Here is a 25,142-nt window from a genome sequence, read left to right as displayed (position 1 = left end):
GACCGAACATGTGCGCTAACTGATGGTTTGAGAAAGTGGTGGAAGGGTCCGTTTAAATATCGGAAAAGTGTAAGTTGACGGAAAAGAAGGAGAAAAATATGGAAAAAGCTGAGTTTGTCAGAGGGAATTTGGGGCGAAGACGCCTGTAAAGAAAGCATATGAGTATTGATTGGCAAAAGCACAAGCATGTAGCTCCCACCCTGGTGCACGGCCGGCACCAGTAGTGGCAGATACATGACGAAAAAGAAAGAAATTGGGATGTGACTTAAAAGTGTGTTTACGGGGAAAATAAAAACCCGGAAGAAAATATACTTTACTCGCTACGAAAGAGTATAAAAAAAAAAGCTAAAAGAGGCAGTACAGGAGAATGAGAAACTAAAGAAGGAATTAACTTCTGGTCACGCTGCACTGGTTAATGTGCTGCAGCCAGCGACTAAGTTATATCCTGCTCTCCCACAGGGGAACAAACAGGCAGGAAACGAAAATAATTGGGATCAATTCCCTCAGTGGCCATATGGAGAAGGGGGGTCTGATTGGGATAACACTTGGTATGAGTGTGATAAAGACGGATCAGGGTCTCCCCTGTTAGAGGGAGGGCGCCCGCAGATCTGTACTCTCACTCGAAGTGGGAAAGGACTTGATGTAGCAGGGGCTGGCGCCGTTGATGACAGCGCCACTCTAACACTGTCTCGCACCCCGTCGAGGGGGTCTGCAATCGCACCTACCTTCCCTGATTTCCCCCATACGATCAAATCCAAAACCGTAAGATATTGACCGGTGGGCTAAAGTACCGCACCCGAAATTAGAAATGCAGCGAACCTGGAGTGCGCTTCAGGAATTAAAAGGATTCATGTAGAAGTAAAACAAGAATACAGCACATTGTATTACGAAGAGAAAAATATATTCTCGATGTGTATGTGTGTTTTATGAATTTGTGTGCCGGCATGTATGTGTGTAACTGTGAGTTTTGGTATACTAAATGACGGTGTGAGTGTGTTTAGCCAGCGGGACTGGCTAGAGACGTAACTAAAGAGACTTGACGAAAATCAACTTAAGGAGATTGGAAAATATAAGAGCGTCTGAAACGTATAAGTACAGTACAGGTGGACGTAAAAGTAGTTAAACAGTTTTTGTATTATTATAAATTATTATAAATTGTAATTTATACAATTAGTTGCAATAGTGGAAACAATTTGGTTTTATTCGAATGTCTCGAAACCAGACATGCTGAAACGCTGTAGGTTTAGAATCGAGACTGGGGAGAATAACGTCTTGTGAGAAAATCTGTTTACCTAACGATTAGATCCTGTAAATCCCTTGTAGCCTCCCTAAGTCTGTCCCAGTCCAGTGGATAAAAATGTACTGTTAATGGAGTGTTGGTTTCTCTGTTAGGGGATACTGGAGCACTACTGTCCTGCTTGTTTCACTCCTCTGTTCAACAGTGTACTATAGAGCAATGTATAGGGGAAGATGGCAGGAGGCCACAGGAGTATTGGGACAGCAAGTTTTACTTGCCGAGTACCAGATTTTAATGGGTGGTTTTATTCCAGATCTATTGGGTTGGAATATTATGCATTACAAAGAATGACTATGCAGAACAGGGTATCACGTAGCTTCAACTGGCTGTGATCACTCAGTATGTTGATGGTATTCTGAGTGCTTCCCCTGATGAGGAAACCCACAAGTCTGAGTTGCTTCAGCTTTAGAGTGTCTAATAGAAGCAGTTATGATAAGGCCCTTTTGTGTCTAGCATTGTGAAATTTTAACAGGGCCTGGGTGCAATGTTTTTTACAGGGTGAGCACAACTCTTAACAGATCTGCTTAAGGGGGGAGTGCAGTACAAGGACAAGATTGCCTTGGTTCCCGCAGCAAAAGCCGCCTTTAATAATTTGAAACAAGTTCTCTTACAGGTGCTGAGACTGGGGTTTCCTCAGATGGATCAACCATTCCTTTGTATTATTGCAAGTTGCTGACAGAGGCCACCCAAGGAGCCCGCGAGCAGGTCCTGGAGGCGTGGGGACCACCACCTGAAGGAGGGCACAACCTCATCCCAGGAGAGTGGGTGTGGATCAGGAAATTTCCTTCACAGGTTCTCCAGCCCAGGTGGGACGGACCCTACCAGATCCTGTTGACAACCGAGTCTGCGGTTCGAGTGGAAGGAAAAGATCGCTGGATCCACACGCCACACTGCCGACGAGCCTCATCCCCATTTACAGACTCAGAAAGAAATCATTTCTGTTTATAAGAATAATTGTTGCTGTAGGACTATGTTCCGCAGGAATTAATGATCATCTCTCCCACAAAGGAGAACATGGAATTAATTCCTTTTTAGGCCTCTCCTATCTGACAGCTAAGAAAACCAACCAAAGTGCCTGCTGGGTGTGTGCCACATTACCCAAATATGTACAGGGAGGACTTCCTATGGGAGCCATTCCTTGGCGTCTCGAGGAAGTCATAGGCATGATCATTTGGAGGGATAATTTAGGAGATTTTAATATGACAAACTATGGGGGGTTGCCATAACACGACTTTAACCTGCACAACATTACAATATCTACAGGAGCGAGGCTTAGAGCCCACGAGTTTCACAGGCTCTTACGCTCCTAAATATAACAGAAGCCATACACCACCATACCTGACTCTCAATAAGGAACGTGAGGGAAACATATGTTTTCAGCACACTAATTGGTCTGCACTTGGTTGGATGGAGTCGTTGCAACCTTACCATCGCTGCAAATATATCCACCTCTACCTTCCAAATTCCAGGATGGGATCGGCACACCCCACAATTCAGTATAAGCTTCTTATTTTCAGAGGCATGGGGAGCGCCAAACGGAACATCTTTCATTTGTGGAAAACGAGCCTACCCATGGTTGCCAGCCCAGTGGTCTGGCTCATGTTATTTAGGATATGTGGTTCCTCATATCCGTGTTCAAATCCACAGCCCCTTCGGACCTAACCACAGACCACAAAGAAAATTGGCTGATTGGGAATATTATTTAGGTATAATATTTCCACAAGCCGGCATGAACTTTCTGAGTCGAGAGTTAATTCAAATGGCCTCGACTTTAGAAGAATTAGCAAATTCTACCTCATCTAGTCTGAAGGCTGTTAATGATGAGATGGTAGCCCTCAGAACAGTGGCCATGCAGAACCGACTAGCTTTAGATTATGTACTGGCGGCCCAAGGAGGAACTTGTGCAGTAATTGACACTGAATGCTGCACATATATTCCTGATAATTCTGAGCACGTCTCAGATCTGGCCCAACACATTTACAATGAGGGACAGAAATATCAGGACTATTATACTGAAAATTGGGGAATTGGGTCTTGGGTAAAGTCTGTGTTTGGGGCCTGGGGTGGAACCTTTTTATAGTGTGTATCTGTAGGAGTAGTATTGTTTATATGTATAATTGTAATCATCACATTCACAAAAACATGTATCACATCTTGCTATAACCGTGGAACGTACAATGACATGGCAATACATACCTGTTCGCCAAGAAAGGAAAGATCTGCCCTGACATTGTATGTATAAAAATAGGCTACACTGACGTATGCCATATTTTATAAGGGGGGAATGAAGAAAGATGTGAAGACGGGGGTTTGAATTTAATCCTTTCTGTAGGGGGTTTAGACTTCTAAGTCACAAGCTGGGGTTTATGGCAGGAAAGGGGGTTAACTGATAAGGATTGCAGATGCAAGCTAGGAACCCCCCTGGGTGTAATGTTAAACTGACCATTTGCCCAGAACATCGTAAACTGGCCAAATACCATGAACCCCCCTCTTTACCATCAGACCGAGTGACGTCAGAAACGGAGAAGAAAACACTATATAACCCAAAAGTTTGTAACAGTACGTTGAACAATACTTCGGTTTTGTTGTTTCTTGCGGGAAACAAGACTTCGGCTTTATTGTTCCTTGCATGCAATAAACTCATCTGTTTTACTTCATCTCAGGATCAAGAACCTTATTTCTTCTGTTACAACACAGCACTGGGGTCCTAGGTTCAATTCCTGCCATCCTGTGTGTGAGGGGTTTACATGTTCTCTCTGGGTTAGATGGTTTTTCTCCATATGTGTGATATGACTCCCTCTCGCACTCCAAAACATACTGGTAAGTTAATTGGTTTATGGGAAAACTGGCCCTGGCGTGTGTGTGTTTGTGTCTGTCTGTCCTGTGATGGACTGGCGCTATGTCCAGGGTGTATTCTGCCTTGTGTCCTTTGCTTACTGGGATAGGCTCCAAATCCTCTGTACTGGATAAAGAGATTAGAAATGGATGGAAGTAAAGGCACTGTGTGGATGGAACTATACACAGTGTTAGAAACCCACGATGAAATGGCAGCATCTCACTGAGAATAAAATATTTTATAGTGCTGGCTTAAGGAAACCTTTCCACCTTTCCACCTCTCTTGCACATCAGTATCCATACCTAGTTATTTAAACAAATTGCCTCTAATTATAAACATCTTAATATGCTGGCTCTGTGGATCCGCATCAGCTATGTTTGCCCATTCCTTCAATTCATGTACATCCAACACACAGTTCAATGCCAGCAACTACACATAATCTAAAATACAATCCTTATTTCAGTATCTATGTAAACATATAGTCTGTTAACTTCATCATCTTCATCAAAAGTATGCCTAACCCCATTAGGAAGTGTTCTTGTTATAAGTGTATTCCTCAGCTTTCCCCAAATTATCTTCTTCTTGCCAACATCTCTAGTCTTTTATCCTGCAATAACTCAGCCAACACTTAAATCTCCAAAAGCTGCTTGTGTTAATTTCTTTAAATCACAAATATCATGTGTAAATACTGGGCATGTAATACTCTGCATTGTGGAATAATAGTTTATTTTAAAGGGAACTAGAGAAATCAAGAAAGGCTTTTTTTCTAGAATTAATAAATGCACATCCTGTTCACTGGGGAAATTAAATCCACACTGAGCAATCTTCAATATGTTCAGAATATGACGGCAAGAATCCTATCAGGGATGCATTACACCTGTTTTCAAGTCCTTGCACTGGTTACCTATCAGATTTCGAGTCAACTTCAAAATCCTTATCCTCCTTATATACTGTCCTACAACTGTTATTATTGATCACCGAATTATTGTACTTGACATGACTTCATTCAGCCTTTCCTGAACGTCTATGACAGGCAGAGAGAGTGCTGTTTCTGGTGCGATCTTTTGCAGCTGACATTTCACTGTTTTAAACGAACAAGAAATTAGATTGCTCATAAATCAGTTATTCTATATAAACACAGCGTAATTGCCCTCCGAAAATCCTCTTTTTCTTGTTCGTTTTAGAGACCTCGATCGAAACTGATTTTAGATGTCAGAAAGGATTTATTTTCTCTGTATTTCCTACATTGCTTTGTCGAGATTTTAACTTTATATCTAACTTTATATCTAGGCTCAGATTTCAACTATAAATCGTACAGTAATTAATAGCAGTAAATACTGATGTTTTGCGCCCTCTTACCACAAAAATATATGTTTTGTAGCTAGGATTAACTTTATTTCGTACGCGTAGCTACTCCGATTCAGACACCGAACAGTTAAAGATGGCGGCAAATCAGACACCCAGAGGGGGGAGGGGGGGGGCGTCTTCTCGCCTCCATAACTAAAATGCCAAATAGGAGTGGCTTAAGCGACATACACAGTCGTGTAACTGACAGATTGAGGTAGCCTATCGTGTAAATTTCGCTTTGTTGCTGATAGGTTAAGCTTTCGAAACTCTGCCCCAAAGTCATGTGACTGATTTTTCGCCCTGTTTCGTTGGTTAAACGCAATGATCACAAGCACCACCATGGTAACTGGGATGTGTAGTTTTTAATTCCGTTTGAATTATAACTGTACGTACTGTCTTCATATTTGGCCAGGGCTTTAAAGAGAAGGCGCGCCAAAAAATTTCGGTGCCGTCGTCTCCGCTTTAAAGGTACCCCCGTGCTGGAAGAATTTGACCTCGGAACGTTTGCCCAGCGTAGTTATAGTGGACATAAAAACAAGAGTTCGCTGGCATTATATCCTAGAAGACACAGACCGGCACCAGACCGGTAAATGCTTGATGAACTAGGGATTGGACAGTTTCCAAGTGCTTGTACAATCGATGGAAATGTTCAAATAAATGTGCAAAAGAAATAAAATAATCATTTATTTCTTTATCATATTGGCTAGCTAATGTCCTCTCTTTGCTAGTTAGTGGCTGTGTTTCTGCGCTGGGTAGCAACGGGTGACTGTTCTCAGGCGGAAGATGTAAACAGCTTAATTTTCATGTTAAATAATTTTTAAAAATTAAAATTCATTCTATACAGCAATCACATATTTGGGTACTGTTTCATAAAACTTTCATGCTTAAAATGTTTAGGGAGAAATGGAAGACTGGTGTGTATTTTTTCTTTAAACTATCAAGACCAGCCATACACAGTACAGTTTATGTACATACAGTAATGTTTATGTTCCTAAATTAATATCGTTTATGACCTTCAGATGCGTTATGCTCCTCTTCTTTTTATGCTCAGCTACTAAAATTTCCCTTTAGTGGTAAAATTCCATATAAATATTCAAAACTAAGCGGATTGAAATGTTCACAGTAAAGACATTAGTAAAGGTGCACAGTAAAGGCACCACGAGTGCCCCTGTCGGTCATTTTGACCAGCCAATCACTTACCGCGGTGCCCTACGGTGCCCTGCGGGTTGGTTACTGTACTACGGGTTTTTACCGCTCATTTTGAATGGCTGCATCTGTAGGTTGTCTCTCGCAGTGTTCAGGAATTGCATTCCGAAACTGAGTCAGATCAAAAGTTGTAAGAAAAGCACCTATGGTGTCGGTTCTAACAGCTTTATTGATTCGATGTTAAAGGCCGGAAATGGGGCACAAGACACGCGACCGCAAAAAGCGTCGCCATCTGCTTCCAGCTGCAAAATGCCATTTGCGGACGCTGAAGCATTTGAACTTGAACTTTATTGCCATATGTAACCGGTACTGGTACAATGGAATTCTTACTTACAGAAGGTCTCTCGATTGTAAAACAAGTGTAAAAAACAAGACAAAGTGCAAACAGTGCATCAAGACAATGTACAAACAATAGACAATGTGCAAGTAAACATGTAGACATTTCTTTCCAAGGCAGCGGGTACAAGCGATCTCGCGTTTTAAAACCACCAGGAAAAGAAGAAAGGCACTTTTCCGTGCTTGCGCCAGCACACAACGATGTGAGGAGAACACCGTAGTCGGCAGGATTCGAACCTGCGCAGGGAGACCCCAATGGATTTCTAGTCCATCGCCTTAACCACTCGGCCACAACTACAGCGAGCACCGCTGTTGCTGCGTTCTTGCTACAATCTCACATGGATCGCGAGGCGTCGGCGGAAACATTTTTCAAAGTCAGTCTCCATTAAAAAAAAAACCTTTCCAAAATACAAGCCATGCAGACAGACACGCCTCAGAGGACTTAAGGGTGGCTTCATGTGGGAATGATAAAGCCTCCCCGTCCGGACAGGAAAATGGCACTTTGTTAGACACAAAGAAACAATCAACAACAGACAAATGTCCACAAGCATTTAAGAAGCCGCACCATGTTCTTGCTACAATCACACACGGATCGCGAGACGCCGGCGGAAATCTTTTTCAAAGTCGTTCTCCGTTAAAAAAAAAAAACCTTTCCAAAATACAAACCTTGCAGACAGACACGCCTCAGAGGACTTAAGGGTTGCTTCATGTGGGAATGATAAAGTCTCCCCGTCCGGACAGGAAAATGGCACTTTGTTAGACACAAAAAAACAATCAACAACAGACAAATGTCTACAAGCATTTTAGAAGCCGCACTTGAAATAGCTCTTATATTCGTGTTAGACGCAGGAATCGCCTTTTTATTGACGCTCTTACGAACGCCATGGAAAGCAAAACAAAGCAAAGCAGAGCAGAACAAAACGAACAAAATAAAACCCTCACGTCCTGCACTTGAATATAATGCCGTTACGTGCCGAAGCGGTATTGGACGTCATCCTAGCACTGCAACCCGGAGCGTACGGTATATGGGAACGAGCACACGTCACGAATCGTCTCTAATCACTCCCTGCACTGTAAGGCGCCTTGAAGCGTGCACCCTCAACATTCATCTTTGCGCATCTGTGAAAGGTAAACTCTTGAGCAAACTCTGAACCAGACGCTCAAACTCCAGCTAGGATTAGGGGTCGCATTCCCATGCTACTTGAACACTTTGTTCAAACCAGGCTGTCCGGACATGAGTTGGCGCGCTCCAGATTTTCTTTTTCTTTTTTTTCCCTCGTACTCGAGGGTCATTTTCCTGTTCCACATGCAATTTCAACATCTTCCTTGGGAGATGTCAAGCCAGCAAGCCACTGCTGTGCTTCAGTGGCCGGTGTGGAGTTCAGTGGCCCTGTTGTACACGGAAAGCACATTGAGCTCCTTGGACATGAAAAGTTCCAGTTAAAAGCCATTTGTCATCCTTTCTCTTGGTGTCGATGTTGCTATTGTATGTAAAGGTGGCAACTTGCTCAGCGAGCAGGCGGAGCGCACAGCGAATGCAGATGTGTCTGAGTTGTGTGTCCAAGTGGCTGCAAAAGGACAGCGCTCCTGGTGCGCTGTGGCTTAGTTGGTTAAAGCGCCTGCCTAGTAAACAGGAGATCCCGGGTCCGAATCCCAGCGGTTCCTTTTTTTGTTCTGTCTTCTCGAACAGGACTGGTCATTATGGACAACCGCCTACGGCTAGACTTAATTAAATGCAAGTATTCATTTCCTGTCTTGAACGACTTGTTTTTCTTAGAATGCAACTTGCAAAACATGAAATGCAAACCTTGCTAATCAGCGCTCGCGGCTGGAAAACAAAAAAGAAGTCAGCAATGTTTTTTCTTTAACCTTAACCCTGCTAATGGAGGAGTTAAACGACCGAGTCTACGCAGCTTAAACGGTCCGCACGTCGGGTTCTTAGCTGAAAGGGTGGTAAATCAGGCTCACCCAGTCCTTAATCTTTTAAAGAGGATAAAAAATTGAACCTAGTCGCCACATCACATACATCCTGTTCAATGATAAGAAGGTGACATCTGTCCTCGCTCCAGAGTAAATCACACGTTGAGGGCATTTTTTTTCCACTTTACCGTGAGTCGGGCTCGGCTGCACACAGGCGAGAGCAGAGCAATGAGGTCACGGGGACAGGGGAGTCACACGCTGGCGGTTTGAACACGCGGAAGATCACTGAGGGATCTACAGTATATGGACCCTCTGTGCGCCACCCGTCCAAACTCTGGACTCTGAATCCTGCCATCCGAGTTTAGATCTCGGCGGAACCTGAGCCGCAGTTCCTTCTTAAAACGTAATCTGGTGAGCATTTCTAGAATCGTACTTGTATAGATGCAGCCTTTAATGTGTTGCTAGGTTAAAATTGATGACTTCTTGAACTTCAGTAGGCAATTGCCCTCTTGATTTCGGATTTAATTGCTTTACTACAGGGGTGCTTTTATGATGACAGAGTCATGTTCAGGTACTTTGCTGGATGGAGGAAGCTCATTTCGGACTCTGTGATCTGCTCACCTGGAAAGGTCTGCTGTACTACTACAAGAGAGAAGTAGAGTCTGGAAGAAGGGACAATTTTATGATGCTTTGGAAGAAAGTGTTTTTTTTTTCTTTGAAATCGAAATGAATCAGAATATCAGTGCAAAGGACAAACTCTTGGTTTGGTTTAAAGAGATATGGTTTTAAACAGACACAATGTAGAAAACAGGTGTTTCTCACTTTTGGAAAAGAATGGACCGGGGGTAATGTTTTACTAGTTGCAGTGCTGAGCTCACTGGGTTGCAGTCATGCAGTGTGACAACAGGGCCAGTGGCGCAATGGATAACGCGTCTGACTACGGATCAGGAGATTGTAGGTTCGACTCCTGCCTGGCTCGGGTCACTTTTAAACGCATCAGGCTACTCCCTAAGTAGCCTGTGCTACTTACTGTATGTGGGTGTAATCGTACCCAGTACGAGATTTCCTTCATGTAAATGAACTGCACCTGGGCTCAGTACGGTGCTGAGAGCCCAGCGTTGCTGTTCTAATTAGCACGCACTGCATCGGCTATGAACCCGAACATTTCAATTATTCCGATCAGTAAGTCAACACGTAGTCCACATGAAAGGTAGAAATATTCTCTTGTCTGTCTCTTGTTTGTATATAACTGAATGTCCCTGACAATGTACTGTTAGTTTTAATTGAAGAACGGCATTTGTGTTCAAATATAGCAGACAAGTTTACGTAACTGCTCATGCGACACTCAGTTGTAATTAGTCAAGAAATAAAGTCGAACAACAGCTGAGGGTTTGAATGTGAACGTATCAGATTGCAGCGCCTTTTACTTCCATTGACAAATGGAAGATTCGAAGAGAGATCCTTCAGACCGGCAAGCAAACCCACGGCTTTTTCGGTTTTCTATCTAGGCAACGTTGGTGTCTGCAATAGCATAAATGAAAGCACGATGCAATTTCTGTGGCTACATTTGTTGCACTTCATGCACAGTAAGAGTGTTTCTAACACCAAATAAAAACTCAACAATTAGCGATCACGCCTTCTCCTCAGTTAACCCACTGAAACCCTCGCTGATAAGAGTTCTTTACTGCGTGCTTTACGAGCACCTATCGTGTCGGTTCTCTGAGCTTTATTGATCCGGTTTTCAAAGGCATAAGTAGAGCACCAGACGTGCGAACGCAAAATGTGTGGTTATCTGAAGAATTGATTTCCATGGCAGCGGGTCCAAGCGATTTAGCGTTTTTATAGTACCAGAAAAGGAGAAGCGGCACTTCGCCTCTGCCGCGCAGGCACACTACAACGTGCGGCAGACGCCGTAGACGGCAGGATTTGAACCTGCGCGGGGAGTCCCCACCAGATTTCGAGTCCATCACCTTAACCACTCGGCCACGACTACGGCGAGCTCACCACTGCCGCATTCCTCCTATAATCTAACACGAGTGCGAGGTGGCTGGGGAAACCTTTTCAGAGTCGCTCCCCGTTAAAAAAAAATACCTTTGACAAAATACGTGCCGGCAGACAGACACGCCTCCGAGGGTTTAAGGGTGGCTTCACGTTCAAAGGATAAAGTCTCCCCGTCCTGATGTCAAAATGCAACTTTGGCAGACAGAAAAAACATCAACAAACCACAAATGTGGACAAGGATTTTACAAGCTGCACCACACTGCACTTTGAAAAGCATTTAAATTAGTGTTAGACGCAGGAATTGCCTTTGGTTTACGCGCTTACGAAAGCCCTCAGCTCCTGCAGTTGAATATAATGCCGTTACGTGTCGAAGCAGTAACGTACGTCATCCTACCACTGCAGCACGGGGAATATAGGGAAACGAGCACACACTACGAATCGTCTCAATCACTCCCTAGAGTTGTAAGGCGCATTGAAGGGTGCACCGCCATCATTAATCGTTGCGCCTCTGTGAAAGGAAAGCTCTTGAGCAGTCTTTGAAACAGCTCGGATGAAACACTTGATTGCTTCCATGTGCATCTGGAGTTAATTTCTTATTTTCACTTCACGCCGCCCAAAGCATTTCTAAAACAGGAGATTCGCGTTTGGGAATGCGCCCTGCCCTACAAATAAAACAGGTCTACGGGTCTGAAACCTGCTCCACAGAAAACAGTTTTGTTGCGCTTTTGATCAAAGGGAGATTCGTTGTTCTTACTTTTTGATGACATAACACCCAAAGGGGCTTCTTTGGAGTTGGATTCCAACCAGCATCCTAAAGTTTATTGGCGGTATCCTTTACAGTTCTCTGTTCGGTCGACAAGGGACTGAAGTGGGCAGCTTTCCTCACACATACAGTGCAATGTACTGTAGTGTTCCCGTTCACTGAATTCGCAGTTCTGCATCAGACCTCTAACTCGTTTCCTTAGTCTTGGTCAGCTTGAATTTAAGCCACGAACCATCCTTCTACTGTATAAACGTCTAGAGGAATCACAAACTATTTGAGAGGCCATCATCCCAGGGGGAACTGACAAAGTCTATCTCTAAACACCTAGCGCAGTCTCTCGAGAGACTGTCAAAAAACGCTTTCGCCGTTTGTGTTGCAAGTAAGTGAAAACGCGGTCTCAACCCAGAGCCACTTGGCAGCAGCAGCACATAAATACTGTTTCTGTCACTGCACTACTGATACCGACGTTAGCCTACTATACCATGTTCAGCCACCGCTGGAAAACATACTGCTCTAGTACCGAGGGCCGACTTTGAACAGGCACACGCGTCAGACATGGAGAGCGACGAGAATGGGATTCGAACCCATGCGTGCAGAGCACAATGGATTAGCAGTCCATCGCCTTAACCACTCGGCCACCTCGCCAAGGAAACCAGGCTGTCCGGACATGAGTTGGCGCGCTCCAGATTTTCTTTTTCTTTTTTTTCCCTCGTACTCGAGGGTCATTTTCCTGTTCCACATGCAATTTCAACATCTTCCTTGGGAGATGTCAAGCCAGCAAGCCACTGCTGTGCTTCAGTGGCCGGTGTGGAGTTCAGTGGCCCTGTTGTACACGGAAAGCACATTGAGCTCCTTGGACATGAAAAGTTCCAGTTAAAAGCCATTTGTCATCCTTTCTCTTGGTGTCGATGTTGCTATTGTATGTAAAGGTGGCAACTTGCTCAGCGAGCAGGCGGAGCGCACAGCGAATGCAGATGTGTCTGAGTTGTGTGTCCAAGTGGCTGCAAAAGGACAGCGCTCCTGGTGCGCTGTGGCTTAGTTGGTTAAAGCGCCTGCCTAGTAAACAGGAGATCCCGGGTCCGAATCCCAGCGGTTCCTTTTTTTGTTCTGTCTTCTCGAACAGGACTGGTCATTATGGACAACCGCCTACGGCTAGACTTAATTAAATGCAAGTATTCATTTCCTGTCTTGAACGACTTGTTTTTCTTAGAATGCAACTTGCAAAACATGAAATGCAAACCTTGCTAATCAGCGCTCGCGGCTGGAAAACAAAAAAGAAGTCAGCAATGTTTTTTCTTTAACCTTAACCCTGCTAATGGAGAAGAGTTAAACGACCGAGTCTACGTAGCTTAAACGGTCCGCACGTCGGGTTCTTAGCTGAAAGGGTGGTAAATCAGGCTCACCCAGTCCTTAATCTTTTAAAGAGGATAAAAAATTGAACCTAGTCGCCACATCACATACATCCTGTTCAATGATAAGAAGGTGACATCTGTCCTCGCTCCAGAGTAAATCACACGTTGAGGGCATTTTTTTTCCACTTTACCGTGAGTCGGGCTCGGTTGCACACAGGCGAGAGCAGAGCAATGAGGTCACGGGGACAGGGGAGTCACACGCTGGCGGTTTGAACACGCGGAAGATCACTGAGGGATCTACAGTATATGGACCCTCTGTGCGCCACCCGTCCAAACTCTGGACTCTGAATCCTGCCATCCGAGTTTAGATCTCGGCGGAACCTGAGCCGCAGTTCCTTCTTAAAACGTAATCTGGTGAGCATTTCTAGAATCGTACTTGTATAGATGCAGCCTTTAATGTGTTGCTAGGTTAAAATTGATGACTTCTTGAACTTCAGTAGGCAATTGCCCTCTTGATTTCGGATTTAATTGCTTTACTACAGGGGTGCTTTTATGATGACAGAGTCATGTTCAGGTACTTTGCTGGATGGAGGAAGCTCATTTCGGACTCTGTGATCTGCTCACCTGGAAAGGTCTGCTGTACTACTACAAGAGAGAAGTAGAGTCTGGAAGAAGGGACAATTTTATGATGCTTTGGAAGAAAGTGTTTTTTTTTTCTTTGAAATCGAAATGAATCAGAATATCAGTGCAAAGGACAAACTCTTGGTTTGGTTTAAAGAGATATGGTTTTAAACAGACACAATGTAGAAAACAGGTGTTTCTCACTTTTGGAAAAGAATGGACCGGGGGTAATGTTTTACTAGTTGCAGTGCTGAGCTCACTGGGTTGCAGTCGTGCAGTGTGACACCAGGGCCAGTGGCGCAATGGATAACGCGTCTGACTACGGATCAGGAGATTGTAGGTTCGACTCCTGCCTGGCTCGGGTCACTTTTAAACGCATCAGGCTACTCCCTAAGTAGCCTGTGCTACTTACTGTATGTGGGTGTAATCGTACCCAGTACGAGATTTCCTTCATGTAAATGAACTGCACCTGGGCTCAGTACGGTGCTGAGAGCCCAGCGTTGCTGTTCTAATTAGCACGCACTGCATCGGCTATGAACCCGAACATTTCAATTATTCCGATCAGTAAGTCAACACGTAGTCCACATGAAAGGTAGAAATATTCTCCTGTCTGTCTCTTGTTTGTATATAACTGAATGTCCCTGACAATGTACTGTTAGTTTTAATTGAAGAACGGCATTTGTGTTCAAATATAGCAGACAAGTTTACGTAACTGCTCATGCGACACTCAGTTGTAATTAGTCAAGAAATAAAGTCGAACAACAGCTGAGGGTTTGAATGTGAACGTATCAGATTGCAGCGCCTTTTACTTCCATTGACAAATGATAGAGATTCGAAGAGAGATCCTTCAGACTGGCAAGCAAACCCACGGCTTTTTCGGTTTTCTATCTAGGCAACGTTGGTGTCTGCAATAGCATAAATGAAAGCACGATGCAATTTCTGTGGCTACATTTGTTGCACTTCATGCACAGTAAGAGTGTTTCTAACACCAAATAAAAACTCAACAATTAGCGATCACGCCTTCTCCTCAGTTAACCCACTGAAACCCTCGCTGATAAGAATTCTTTACTGCGTGCTTTACGAGCACCTATCTTGTCGGTTCTTTGAGCTTTATTGATCCGATTTTCAAAGGCATAAGTAGAGCACCAGACGTGCGAACGCAAAATGTGTGGTTATCTGAAGAATTGATTTCCATGGCAGCGGGTCCAAGCGATTTAGCGTTTTTATAGTACCAGAAAAGGAGAAGCGGCACTTCGCCTCTGCCACGCAGGCACACTACAACGTGCGGCAGCCACCGTAGACGACAGGATTTGAACCTGCGCGGGGAGTCCCCACCAGATTTCGAGTCCATCGCCTTAAACACTCGGCCACGACTACGGCGAGCTCGCCACTGCCGCATTCCTCCTATAATCTAACACGAGTGCGAGGTGGCTGGGGAAACCTTTTCAGAGTCGCTCCCCGTTAAAAAAAAATACCTTTGACAAAATACGTGCCGGCAGACAGACACGCCTCCGAGGGTTTAAGGGTGGCTTCACGTTCAAAGGATAAAGTCTCCCCGTCCTGATGTCAAAATGCAACTTTGGCAGACAGAAAAAACATCAACAAACCACAAATGTGGACAAGGATTTTACAAGCTGCACCACACTGCACTTTGAAAAGCATTTAAATTAGTGTTAGACGCAGGAATTGCCTTTGGTTTACGCGCTTACGAAAGCCCTCAGCTCCTGCAGTTGAATATAATGCCGTTACGTGTCGAAGCAGTAACGTACGTCATCCTACCACTGCAGCACGGGGAATATAGGGAAACGAGCACACACTACGAATCGTCTCAATCACTCCCTAGAGTTGTAAGGCGCATTGAAGGGTGCACCGCCATCATTAATCGTTGCGCCTCTGTGAAAGGAAAGCTCTTGAGCAGTCTTTGAAACAGCTCGGATGAAACACTTGATTGCTTCCATGTGCATCTGGAGTTAATTTCTTATTTTCACTTCACGCCGCCCAAAGCATTTCTAAAACAGGAGATTCGCGTTTGGGAATGCGCCCTGCCCTAAAAATAAAACAGGTCTACGGGTCTGAAACCTGCTCCACAGAAAACAGTTTTGTTGCGCTTTTGATCAAAGGGAGATTCGTTGTTCTTACTTTTTGATGACATAACATCCAAAGGGGCTTCTTTGGAGCTGAATTCCAACCAGCATCCTAAAGTTTCTTGGTGGTATCCTTTACAGTCCTCTGTTCGGTCGACAAGGGACTGAAGTGGGCAGCTTTCCTCACACATGCAGTGCAATGTACTGTAGTGTTCCCGTTCACTGAATTCGCAGTTCTGCATCAGACCTCTAACTCGTTTCCTAAGTCTTGGTCAGCTTGAATTTAAGCCACGAACCATGCTTCTACTGTATAAACGTCTAGAGGAATCACAAACTATTTGAGAGGCCATGATTCCAGGGGGAACTGACAAAGTCTATCTCTAAACACCTAGCGCAGTCTCTCGAGAGACTGTCAAAAATCTCTTTCTCCATTTGCGTTGCAAGTAAATGGAAACACAGTCTCAACCCAGAGTCACTTGGCAGTAGCGGCACTTAACCACTGTTATTGTCACTGCTTGATACCAACGTTAGCCTACTATACCATGTTCAGCCACCGCTGGAAAACGTACTGCTCTAGTACCACACGTGTCAGACATGGAGAGCGACAAGTGTGTGATTTGAACCCATGCATGCAGAGCACAATGTATTAGTAGTCCATCGCCTTAACCACTCAGCCACGACTACAGCAAACGCTGCTATTGCTGCATTCTTGCTACAATCGCACATGGATCGCGAGACGCCGGCGTAAATCTTTTTCAAAATCGTCTCCGTTAAAAAAAAAAACCTTTCCAAAATACAAACCTTGCAGACAGACACGCCTCTGAGGAATTAAGGGTTGCTTCATGTAGAAATGATAAAGTCTCCCCGTCCGGACAGGAAAATGGCACTTTGTTAGACACAAAAAAACAATCAACAACAGACAAATGTCTACAAGCATTTTAGAAGCCGCACTTGAAATAGCTCTTACATTCGTGTTAGACGCAGGAATCGCCTTTTTATTGACGCTCTTACAAACGCCATGGAAAGCAAAACAAAGCAAAGCAGAGCAGAACAAAACGAACAAAATAAAACCCTCATGTCCTGCACTTGAATATAATGCCGTTACGTGCCGAAGCGGTATTGGACGTCATCCTAGCACTGCAACCCGGGGCGTACGGTATATGGGAACGAGCACACGTCACGAATCGTCTCTAATCACTCCCTGCACTGTAAGGCGCCTTGAAGCGTGTACCCTCAACATTCATCTTTGCGCATCTGTGAAAGGTAAACTCTTGAGCAAACTCTGAACCAGACGCTCAAACTCCAGCTAGGATTAGGGGTAGCATTCCCACGCTACTTGAACACTTTGTTTACGCTCAGTGCTGGATTTTAGGAACTTTAGGACGAGTGGGACTTTTCTCCTATCTGTCAATTCGTTTTGTTTTGGAGACTCTTGGCTGTCTGTGTTGTATAGTGCAGCGTGAAGAAAACGTTTTCGAAAACTGTGCCGGCTCAAAAGTTGTAAGAAATCCTCTCCAGCTCTTTTAAGTCTCTTCAGTTTTGTCATTTAAAGTGAAACTAGATGTATAACTGGTGCCTCACTTATGCAAATATTGCAAATTTACATAAGTGAGGCTCCAGTTCGACATCTAGTTTCACTTTATATGACAGAAGTACATCAGACTGTGCCGGACTGGGGGATCACTTCCGGTTATTTTTACCATCTTAAACATTTGAAATTCTCCCCTATGCAATTGTGACACTTTATCTTGGCTCCACCTAGGACACTCTTCAATCTTCCATCACTTCTCTCGTCTCCCACAACACTCTCGTCTGTCGGCAGTATGTGGCGTCTTTGAATTACCACCAATCTCACCACAGCAAGAAAGCAACGGGTTTTGGCAAGAGAGGAGGAGACTACCTGGCCCGAACGGGGATCGAACCCGCGTCCTTGGCGTTATTAGCACCACGCTCTAACCAACTGAGCTAACAGGCCTCGTGCCCGCTGTCTTCTCTGTGCTGCAAAAAATGGAATTCAGGGAAGTTTCTTTTGTCCTTCTTTGAATAGAAAGCCCTGCGATTCAGTGTACGGGCTTTCTCGTGCTGTTTAATGGTTCTTGTAACCCAAATCCTACACTGGCCTGAAGTGCCCCCCCATTTCACAGCATTTTTTAGCTGATTTCAAATGTACCTAAAGGAGAAGCATTATTGAAGACCATCAATTACCAAGAGCTTTTGTCAAAGGTTTTGGTGGTCACTTTTAATGACCACAGAGAGCTATGACCTCGGTTTTACATCTCATCCAAAAGACGGCGCCTTTTACCACACAGCGTCTCCGTCACTATACTGGGGCATTGGGACCCGCACAGACCTCAGGGTGAGCACCCCACAGCTGGCTCCATTAACACCGCTTCCAGCTGTAAGCTTTGCTTTTCCCTGTAGGTCACCCTCATCCGGGTACTGACCTGGTTCACACCTTCTAAGCTTTAGTGGGTTTTCAGTTGCGAGTTGAAAGGGGATGCAAGTGATGGAGCCGCTCGCTGCAAAAGCCACTGCATTGGCCGGGAATTGAACCCGGGCCTCCCGCATGGCAGGCGAGAATTCTACCACTGAACCACCAATGCACGCTGCAAGGGGCTCCAAAAAAGACGCTTTTTTACCACTCTGTGCTGGATGTTGGGTCCCAAGGGAACTTCTGGACGAGTGAGAATTTTCTGCTATCAAAATTTGGTTTCGGAGACTTTTGGCAGCCTACAGATGCAGCCATTCAAAATGCGCGGGCGATACCGCATTATTTTGCGGTACCCTGTACGCAGTCTACCGCAAGCTACCGGTAAATACCGCGAGTTACCGTAAATTCTCCTATAATACGACAAGCAAAATAATAGTATCCGGAATTTCCGCAAGGTGGAGCTAATAAAGCTCAACCTCTCATGTTTGAGCTGTGGCCATTAAAGTCTTTAACGAAGATATTACTAATAGTATTAATAATGAATGACCTTGGACAAGCTGTAAGTGTAAACTCAAAGTATTGCCCTGGTCAACATTCTTTTTTTCATTGACCGTCTTTGTAAAAGTAACACCACAGCATTTCGCAATCACGCATTTGTTTCCAATCATGCAAAGTACAGTAATTTTTGAGAATCGATTCACCATGCCTTTCACATGCTCATAAAAGAGATTGATTTAGGAACATAAACATATTACCGTATGAAAACTGTACTGTATACAGTATGTATATGTATATTTAATGTCTTAACTGTGCCCATTTAAGTATTGAATATTCATATCTGATTTTACCACTGAAGGGAAATCTTAGTAGCTGAGCATAAAAAGAATAGGAGCATACTGCAACGCGTGTGAAGGCCATAAACGATATTAATTTTGGAACATAAACATAGAGTATATGGCTGGTCTCGGTGATCGCTTCTCGGCCTTCTGGCTAAGATCGGAAAGTACGTGGCAGGCCCGCGGCTTGATGACTTGGCTGGGGGACGAGAAGACGACGACGGAGAAGACGGAGAAGACGACGGCGGTGACGGCGGCGGAGAGGAGGGAGATCGAGGACCAACCAGAGGGAGGAGAACCAACCTGCCGGAGGAGGACGGAGGCCGCGGATTCCAAGCTACCACGGGTAGTCGCCCTGGGTTGAGCCCAGGGGGCGAAGTGGGGCTTCCTGATGGCGGCGGCGGCGGCGACGACGGCGGCGGCGGGTGAGTGGACCCGCGACCTGGCGGCTGGGCACCCTCTGTCCCGTGAGGGACAGATGCGGCGCACAGTGCGCTTCGTGGTGAAGACGGCGGAAGATAAGGCTACCTGGATGAAGAGGGACAAGTTTGAAAGAGACATTTTGTTTCATGGACTTGGGATTAAGGTCAAGGATATCACTAGTTTGCAGGATTTCCCGGGGAAAGGTATTTTTGATTTGACAATGGAGTCGGACAAGTTGTGCGAGACTGTGTGGCAGAAGGCGCAATCCGGGAAAAATTCTTTTCCGATGTCTTTGTTTTTGATGGAGCCTCTCTTTGCGAGGGAGCTGAGGACGCTTACCGTCCACCTGTTTAACACGTTGTTGCCTGAGCGAGACATTGTGATGTATTTAACCAGGTTTGTGGACATTCAAGGGGCCGGCAGCAAAGTGGTGGACGAGGCGGGGGTCTGGACCGGGAGGAGGAGGTATTTGGTCAGGCTCCGACCTCAGCCGTCTGGAGAGGAGGGCGTTTTGCATCCCCCTGCCTACTTTAATATCGGGTCAAACAGGGGCTACCTTTTCTACCCAGGGCAGCCCCTGACATGTAAAAAGTGTTTGCAACAGGGACACATTGCAGCGAACTGCCCAGGAGGTTTTTGCAGGAGGTGCGGTGCGGAGGGACACGAGGCGAAGAACTGCGGACAGGTACTGACATGTGATCTGTGTGGGTCAGCGGGTCACGTGTATCGCTCGTGTCCCAGAAAGCAGAAGAGCTTTGCGGACATTGTGAAGGCTCCCCCGAAGGATCCGAGACTGGAATTACCAGGACCCTCCGGTGGTCCGTTTATGTTTTTCGGGACTGTGGGGAAAACTAAGGAGGGGGATAAGGGTGGACCAGGGCAAGCAGCAGAGGGGGCGGGTGAAGCGGGTGACGAACACCCAGAGTCCAGGTCCTGGGCTGATATGGTCCCAGAAGGCCGACCAGAGTCCCCGAGCTGGTCCCCGGTTTTAAGTAGGTCTACAAAGAGGAAGGGAGGGAGAGGGCCGAAGGGCCCTGATTTGCGACGCGCCAAGTTGGGGTTGCAAAATCGTTTCCGGGGGCTGCCTATTGAGACTTTAGGCAGCGATTCAGATGGAGTGGAGGAAGACAGTAGCCGGGAGGGGGTAGCATCCGGGAAATCCCTCGAGCCTGGTTTCGAAAAGGTGGAGGGTGCGGGTGGAGTGACGGGAATGAAAGGAGAGGAGGTGGCGGGGAGGGGAAAAGCAAGGGGGGAAAGGTCAGGGGAGGGATTGGAGGTGGAGGGGGGTACTCTTTCTGCCGTTTCAGTCGCCCCTGAGGAATCAGAGGAGGTGGAGGTGAGCGAGGAGCCACTTCCTCCAGGTCAAGGTGAGCCGGTAGTGGCTAGTGAGGGAAGTGAGATGGAGGTAGGGAGTTTAAAAGAGATAGAACAGACGGCTCACCCGCAGGTACCCGGGGATCCCGAGAGCGAGTCATCTTCCTCGGGGGAGGGGAGCTTGCAGCACTCCGGGGAGGGGGAGAGCGATTCAACATCAGCTGAGACAGATAACTCAGAGGTTAGCCAGGAAGAGGAGACTAGGGTACAAACTTCTCATGACCCGCCATGAGTCGTATTATTTGTACGGTAAATGTGAGGGGTTTGAGGAACCCTGCGAAGCGGACTGGCGTCTTCAAAGACCTTGCGAGTCGCCAGTTCGGCTTTTGTTTTGTTCAGGAGGTTCATTTGGGGTCACAGAAGGATGTAGCGGATTTTAAGAAAGAATGGCAAAAAGGAGAGTCCTGGTGGAGCATTGGAGGGGTGCACTCTTCAGGCATCGGGATTTTATGTGGGGTGTCAAATTTTGTGGGGGGTGAGGTTTGTGTGGTTGTTCCGGGGCGTTTATTGGTAGTGGATGGGGTGTGGGACGGCCTGAAAGTGCGCCTGATAGCGGTGTATGGACCGGCTGAAAGGCGCCTTCAGGCAGATTTTATAAGAAAGATCGAGCCACTCCTATTTACCAACAGAACGGTGGTGATGGGCGGGGATTTTAATGTCGATATTGGTGACACAAATAGGGCAGGGGCGCGAGCCCTGAGAGAGTTGGTGAGTCATTTTAAATTGCAGGACGGCCTTAACATCTCGGGCCCGGCCTCTAAACAGTTTACTTGGAGCAACGGCAAGGATATCTTCAGGAGACTGGATTACATCTTCACTACCCTAAGTGGACGGTCTACGGTAGGACAAATTGTTCCTGTATGGTTTTCTGACCACATGTTGCTGTCTGCCTGTCTGACCTCGGATGACCCAGGCCCCAGATCAGGTTACTGGAGGCTAAATGTTAAGGTGTTGTCCGAGGTTGAGTACAGAAGCAGGATATCTGGCCTGATTGAAAGTCTCTGCAGTCAGAGATGGAAATATCTGTCCGCTGTCAATTGGTGGGAGATGTGTAAAAGAGTTATATGCAAGGAATCGGTCAAATATTGCCGAGACAGGAGACGGAAGGAGAGGGAGGATTTAGATCAGCTCCAACAGGAGTTACAGACCCTCTATGAGGGATTTAATCAGGGAGGCTCTTTTGACGCACCGAAGGCGGCGGAGATCAGGCTTCGGATGAAAGAGTGGTGGTTGGCGCGAGCCAACGATTTTCTCTTTAGAGCGAAGGGAAATTGGAGGGAAAAGGATGAGAAATGCTCGGCTATGTTTTTCGGCTCGGTGCGTTCTCGGCAAGCCAGAACTTTGGTGGAGGGCCTAAAGCAAAAAGACGGTTCCGTTACCTCTGACCCAGCAGATATGGTCAGGTGTGCCTCGGATTTTTACAGGGAACTGTTCTCGGGGAAACCAGTGGACACTGACTTGTGGGAGGAGTGGTTGGCGGGAATAGTGACGGTAGAGGAGGGCATGCCTGAACTGGAGGGAGAGCTTTCGGGTGAGGAACTAAGGGAAGCCATGGCAGGGATGCGGAGGGGGACGGCTCCCGGAATTGATGGCTTGCCCATTGATTTTTACGTGGTGTTTTGGGATAAACTGCAGCCTATCCTGCTCGAAGTTTTTAACGAAATCTTAGAGTCAGGGGAGTTAACGGGAACTATGAAAACTGGAGTTCTGTCTTTGATTTTTAAGAAAGGGGACAAGGAGGACCTGGAAAACTGGAGGCCGATCCAATTGCTCTGCACTGACTATAAGATCCTGGCCAGGGTGCTGAGTAGGCGGCTGAGGAAGGTGATGCCGGGTCTGGTCTGCAGGGATCAGACCTGCAGTGTGGAAGGAAGGAAACTAGCCTGGAATCTCCAGTTGGTGAGAGACATCATTGAATGGGTGGAGGAAAGGGGCTTGGAGCTCATTCTGGTAAGCTTAGATCAAAGTAAAGCCTTTGACAGAGTGTGTCATCCCTTCCTTTGGGAGGTTTTAAAGAGACTAGGGATTGGTGGAACTTTTATCCGATGGCTCAGGATTTTATATAACGGGGTCATCTCAAGGGTATGTGTGAATGGAAGGTTGGGGATGGGGTTCGTGGTTAGCCGTGGGGTGAGGCAGGGGTGTCCCTTGTCCCCTCTCCTCTACGTGCTATACCTGGAGCCCCTTTTGCGACGAATCCAGAGTGACCCTTGGGTGGAGGGTGTACTAGTCCCGGGTAGCGGTGGAGCACAGGCAAAGCTGATGGCTTACGCAGACGATGTAACTTTGTTTCTTACCACTGACAGGTCTCTCACTCGGGTTCTGCAGATAGCGGACGCCATGGCTGCAGGAACGGGTGCACTGCTTAATCTCAGCAAGTGCACCGTCAAATATTTTGGCAGATGGAAGAACAGGCAGGATGTGGTAGGAGGTCTCAAACTAGAGACAGGGCCCGTGAAGATCTTGGGGGTCAGTTTCCATACTGCTGACTCTGCCACAATTAACTGGAGGAGTAAGATCTCAAAAGTGAATCAGAAGTTAGGTTTGTGGCAGAGTAGGCATTTGACACTGGTAGGAAAAGTCCTGGTAGTGAAGGTGGATATATTGCCGTTGCTCATCCATCTGGCCTGTGTTTTCCCGCTGCCTCCCAGGTTCCGTAGAGAGCTGGTGAGGACCATCTTCCGCTTCATTTGGGGCGGAGGATATGAGTACATCAAGCGGGTGGATATGCACAGGCCGGTGGAGGAAGGAGGTCGGGCGGTGCCGGACCTGCCGGTGAAATTGGACTCACTTTTCATCTCGGGGCTGTGCAGACTTCTGAAGGAGAGTCCGGACCACCTGTGCGTCCCCTTTGCACACTTGTGGTTTGCCTCTGCAGTAAAACATTTGGTAGTGTGGACAAACACAACACCCAAGGCAGAAAGGCTGCCATGGTATTATAAACATGCGGTACAATGGCTAAAAAAGCACCCGGATGCTAAGGAAGGTACAGCACTGCTGGACCACAAGGCACTGTACCAGCTGGCTACTGCAAAGGAGGAGCCGGCTATTGTGGGAGTTCCGGGAGAGGTGTGGAGGCAGACGCAATCGGTAGGGCTGGAAAATAAGCTGAAGGACCTCAATTGGTTGGTGGTGTGGAACAGACTTCCAGTCCGAGAGACTTTACACAGACATGGTCTCTCCAGGCAGGACAAGTGCCCACGCACTGACTGCCAAGAAACCGAGTCCATCGCACACGTTTTATGGGATTGTGGGTTTGCACAGAGGGTATGGGACCAGTGTGGGGGCCTTTTAACGCAGGTGAAACTAGACTTTGTGGTGTCCAGACAAGTTATACTGCGTGGAATCCCAAAAACAAGGAGATGGGGGATCAATTTTTTGTTATGGCTGGTGATCAGTTTTGTAAAATATCATCTGTGGGCATCACGCAAAGACCTCACTGAGCATGGGGTCAGTGGAGCACCAGCCGCTGTCGTGCATAAAGTGAAATATGATATAGCATGTCGGGTAAAATGGGATATTCTGAGGTGGGGTTTTGCGGCAGCCAAGGAGAGGTGGAAGGGGCTATTTTCGTTGGGGTGATTATTATGTTTTGTATAGTAAAAGTCGGTATGGTTTTGGTGAATGTTTTGTTTTTTCAGATGTGGGGGTGGGTTTTGATTTGCATTTGAGGCGGGGTTAAGGAAATTGTATTTTGCTTGGGTTTTCAGAGGTGTGGGTTTTTGAATGTTGTTTTCTGTGTTTTTTGAGTAACATGTGGGTTGATTTTTTTGTGTGATGGGTCTTTTTTGCTGTTTTGTATGTTTTATACGTTTCTAATAAAAAAAAAAAAAAAAAAAAATATGGCTGGTCTCGGTACTTTAAAGAAAACATACACGAAACATGGTTTCATTATGACCAGAATCGGTCTTGAGATATTTTTAACTTGATTTACAGTATTTGAGAGGTATGTCTTAACACCGATACTACAGTGCTTAAGTACTGCTCACGTATATGTTTCTAGGTTTATATTATGCATTTCATACGGTCAAATTACTTTTGAGCAACTAATAAGAAGCGCGAAACGGTATGCGTTTTAGTTTCGTTTTGTGCTGGGACCCGTGGATTGATTAGAGATATCAAGTACATACAAGTCATTTTTTAAATGTAGTTCGTCTTGAAAAAATGTTACGAGTACATCATCTATCAACAATTACACAGGTTCTGTTTCCATATTGCGGATTTTGGTTACGTAATATTATTTTCTAGATTTCACGTTGTGAATATATGATTTGGGCAAACAGAGCCGCAAAGAAGTACATTATGGGTTGTTGTT

The 25,142-nt window shown here is 45.9% G+C and overlaps 8 non-coding genes across 8 annotated transcripts; 2 read left to right on the top strand and 6 right to left on the bottom strand.

The window, feature by feature from the left end:
* Positions 1-7,238: 7,238 nt before the first annotated feature.
* trnas-aga (transfer RNA serine (anticodon AGA)) lies at positions 7,239-7,320 on the bottom strand. The gene has a single exon. It is a non-coding gene; the product is annotated as a tRNA-Ser (tRNA).
* A 2,528-nt stretch (positions 7,321-9,848) lies between these two features.
* trnar-acg (transfer RNA arginine (anticodon ACG)) lies at positions 9,849-9,921 on the top strand. Its single transcript has one exon. It is a non-coding gene; the product is annotated as a tRNA-Arg (tRNA).
* A 932-nt stretch (positions 9,922-10,853) lies between these two features.
* On the bottom strand, positions 10,854-10,935 carry trnas-cga (transfer RNA serine (anticodon CGA)). The gene has a single exon. It is a non-coding gene; the product is annotated as a tRNA-Ser (tRNA).
* Positions 10,936-12,269: 1,334 nt separating this feature from the next.
* On the bottom strand, positions 12,270-12,351 carry trnas-gcu (transfer RNA serine (anticodon GCU)). Its single transcript has one exon. It is a non-coding gene; the product is annotated as a tRNA-Ser (tRNA).
* Positions 12,352-13,967: 1,616 nt separating this feature from the next.
* Positions 13,968-14,040, top strand: trnar-acg (transfer RNA arginine (anticodon ACG)). Its single transcript has one exon. It is a non-coding gene; the product is annotated as a tRNA-Arg (tRNA).
* Positions 14,041-14,974: 934 nt separating this feature from the next.
* trnas-cga (transfer RNA serine (anticodon CGA)) lies at positions 14,975-15,056 on the bottom strand. Its single transcript has one exon. It is a non-coding gene; the product is annotated as a tRNA-Ser (tRNA).
* Positions 15,057-17,664: 2,608 nt separating this feature from the next.
* Positions 17,665-17,738, bottom strand: trnai-aau (transfer RNA isoleucine (anticodon AAU)). Its single transcript has one exon. It is a non-coding gene; the product is annotated as a tRNA-Ile (tRNA).
* Positions 17,739-18,295: 557 nt separating this feature from the next.
* trnag-gcc (transfer RNA glycine (anticodon GCC)) lies at positions 18,296-18,366 on the bottom strand. Its single transcript has one exon. It is a non-coding gene; the product is annotated as a tRNA-Gly (tRNA).
* Between the last annotated feature and the right edge of the window lie 6,776 nt (positions 18,367-25,142).

This window comes from Atractosteus spatula, unplaced genomic scaffold (assembly GCF_055471065.1).
Source record: "Atractosteus spatula isolate fAtrSpa1 unplaced genomic scaffold, fAtrSpa1.hap1 Scaffold_163, whole genome shotgun sequence".
In the NCBI taxonomy this organism is placed as follows: Eukaryota; Metazoa; Chordata; class Actinopteri; order Semionotiformes; family Lepisosteidae; genus Atractosteus; species Atractosteus spatula.
The sequence above is the reverse complement of the archived record's forward strand: the minus strand, read 5'-3'. Positions and strand labels throughout refer to the sequence as shown.